This window comes from Elephas maximus, chromosome 7 (assembly GCF_024166365.1).
Source record: "Elephas maximus indicus isolate mEleMax1 chromosome 7, mEleMax1 primary haplotype, whole genome shotgun sequence".
NCBI lineage: Eukaryota > Metazoa > Chordata > Mammalia > Proboscidea > Elephantidae > Elephas > Elephas maximus.
In genome coordinates this window covers 110813593-110817083 of record NC_064825.1, presented here as the reverse complement: position 1 = coordinate 110817083, position 3491 = coordinate 110813593, and the positions used below count along the sequence as shown (strand labels likewise).

The 3491-nt window shown below is 38.2% G+C and overlaps 1 pseudogene; it reads right to left on the bottom strand.

Annotated features, from left to right (window-relative positions):
• On the bottom strand, positions 1–950 carry LOC126079889 (olfactory receptor 5W2-like; annotated as a pseudogene).
• Positions 951–3491: the final 2541 nt, after the last annotated feature.

The window sequence follows — 3491 nt, the reverse complement described above, 5'->3', positions numbered from 1 at the left end:
TCAATAAAACCATCTTTTATTTTTAATTTTCTTAAGAGCCTCTTTCACATCCTTGTTCCGTAGACTGTAAATCAGTGGGTTTAACATGGGGATGACAACGGTATAAAACAATGAGGTCATTTTGTCTTGATCTAGAGAGTAGACAGAACTTGGTTGGAAATACATGAAAAGTCCTGTTCCCTGGAAAATGGCAACAGCAGTTAAGTGGGAGGTGCAGGTAGAGAAAGCTTTGAACCTTCCCTCAGCAGAGCAGATCTTTAAGACTGAGAGAATGATGTAACAGTAAGAGACAAGAATCCCTGAAATGGTACTCAGTTCAATGAAGCCAAAAACAGTGAATAATGCCAGCTCATTGACCTGAATATCAGAACAGGAAAGGAGGAGAAGTGGAGGTAAATCACAGAAGAAATGATTAATTTCATTTGACCCACAGAAACACAAGTGGAAAGTTAACGTGGTGTGTATCAAGGCATCCACCATGCTCACCAGGTAAACCCCAGCCATGAGCACAGAGCACACCCTGCTGGACATGTCGACTATATAGAGCAAGGGGTTGCTAATGGCCTTGTACCTATCAAAGGCCATCACTGCCAGCAGGAGACACTCGGAATCTGCAAAGAAACAGAAGATGAAGAACTGCAGAGCACAGCCATAAAAGGAAATTGATTTGTCCTTGGCTAAGAGGTCCACCAGCATCCTGGGCCCACCATCTTGGGCCCAACTGCTGTGGAATAGCAGAGGTCACAGAAGGAGAGGTGGCTGAGGAAAAAGTACATTGGTGTTTGAAGCTGGGAGTCCATTCTAATTAAAATGATCATTCCAAGATTTGCCACAAGAATAATGAGATAAACAACCAGAAACATGGTGAATATGGTGGCTTTGATCTCAGGCTTATTAGTAATTCCCATGAGGTGGAACTCAGTCAAGGAGGAACAATTTTCTCCATCCATTCTTTTTTGTTCTTGTTCTAAATGGCTACAAAAGTGATCAAGACAATGACAGATCAGGGTTCAGCTCTGCTGGACACCCGCAAAGTATTGTCTTTAAGGCAGAACACTTTCCGTAAATTGTCTCCTTTATCCACAGAAATGAGCCCAGACAAATGTCAGTATTAAAGAGGCACCGTTATGTTACTGAAAAAAAACTGAAGTGTTTCAAACACAAAGCTCAGGGACTTTAATTCTAAATCGATGTCATTCTTAACGTCTGTCATTTGTGCTGTCTTCTCCTGTCTGTCTCACCTTAGACGGCAGGTTTGAATGAACCTGAAGCTCATCCAGATTCAAAACGGCATTAAACTAATAACGATAATCCGAGGTGGGGAGACAGAGCCGGAGGACGCGGGCCTCGGCTCCCGGTGGGTAAAGGGAAATCCTCCGCCGGACACAAAAAACCGCCATCGTTGGATTCTTCCTGAAATATAACTGATTTTAAGGATTCAGCAACAATGAGCGAGAGTGTGTATAACTTAACAAATGGAAATTATCACGTTACTGTTTTGGTCTCTGAGGTCTTGAGTTCTAAATGAACAGCTAAACAGGAGAGAAACACATTTTATTCACCTTTTCTACCACACTTCGCCTCTTCTTTTCCTACTGTCTGTAACCCTGTTATATTACTGATCTGATACCCAAAGATAAGTCTGTAGACAAACTGAAAAGAACTGATAAAACTGGGGAAAACAGGATTTAATGCATATACTTGCATTTCTTTGGATTTTAAATTGAATATTCCAAAAAAGAAAAAGAAAATGTGGAGAAGAATAATAAATAATAACTGAGAAATATAAAGGGTTCATTTTCTATGTGTGTGTGAATATGTTAGTATATAAAAACTGAAATGTCAATTATGGTCTTTTTTTTCCTATAAAATTTTTTTTTTATATGTAGATTTTATAGTATGTGGTTTATATGAACTTGAATTTATACTTATTGGTATTTTTAATATCTCAGTTATGGTTGGAATAACATTAGAACAAATCTAAAATTCATATTTATAGTGATAGAATTTGAACAGTAATAAAAAGTAATAATTTACTTATGAATTTTAGTTAAAATATAAATTAATGTAATATCTACTCAAACAAATGAAGTCAGTCAAATTCACACAGCTTCAACCATAAAATATTATGGTTTTATATAGTTTAGAGTTTATTTAACTGGATAAGTAGGTATAAAATGATTCATTTACAAATTCACCAATATTTGGTTCCAAAAAAAATATTTTTCTTCTATAGTCTTTTATTTTGGCAATTAAGAATCCTACCTGAGATGAGCATATTTTTCTTCTCCTGATTTTGGGTAGGTGAACACTAGGCAGGTCACATTTTATCTTTACTTAGTGACATTTGGGACTTAAATCTCTAAAGCCTCTGGCCTCGATTTTTTGTGTTGTACTGATTAATTAGTACAGAAGTCACTCCTGAGATTGACCCTTCAGCCAGAGATTAGACAGGCCCATAAAACAAACAATAATACCTGTAGTTCAATCATGTATGAGACTAAATGGGCACCCCAGCCCAGGGGCAAGGATGAGAAGACAGCAGAGAACAGGAAAGCTGGACATACGGAAATGGGAAACCCAATATTGAGAAGGGGAGAATGTTGTCAAGTTGGCAACCAATGTCACAAAACAGTAAGTGTGTTAATTATTTAATGAGAAACTAATTTGCTCAGTAAACCTTCATCTAAAGCACAATAAAAATAAACAAAAAGAAAAAGGAAACTTAGTTCTATTTTCTCTCCCACTCTATGTATGTATATATAGTAGTGAAATTGCATATAACAAAACATACAAAAAGTCAACAATTTCCGCACATTCAAATAATGAAATTAATTATGTTTTTCCAGTTGTGCAAATATTGTCACTATTCTTTTCCAAATCATTCCACCACCGTTAACATAAACTCGATGACCCCTGTCATGGATTGAATCGTATTGCCCAAAAATATTCATCAGCTTTGCAAGCCCATGATTCCTAGTATTGTGTGGTTGTACACCATTTTGTGATCTGATGTGATTATTGCATGCATTGTTAATCCTCACCTCTCTGATATCAATAAGGCATGATTAGAGGCAGTTGTGCTAATGAATCGGGACTCTATACAGAATTAAGTTGTATCTTGAGTCAATTCCTTTTTAGATATAAAAGAGAGTTGAACAGAGAGGAGAGGGACCTAATACCTACTACCCACTGCCATCAAGTCAATTCTGACTTACAGCAACCCTGTAGGACAGAGCAGAGCTGCCCTATAGAGTTTGTAAGGAGCGCCTGGCGGATTTGAACTGCTGACCTTTTGGTTAGCAGCCGTAGCACTTAACCACTAAGCCACCAGGGTGTGCCAGGAGCAGAGTATGCTCTTTGGACCTGGGATCCTTGCACTGAGAAGCTCCTTGACCAGGTGAAGATTGATGACAAGGACCTTCCCCTAGAGCTGACCAAGACAGGAAGCCTGCTGCTAAAGCTGGCACCCTGAATTCAGACACCTCCTA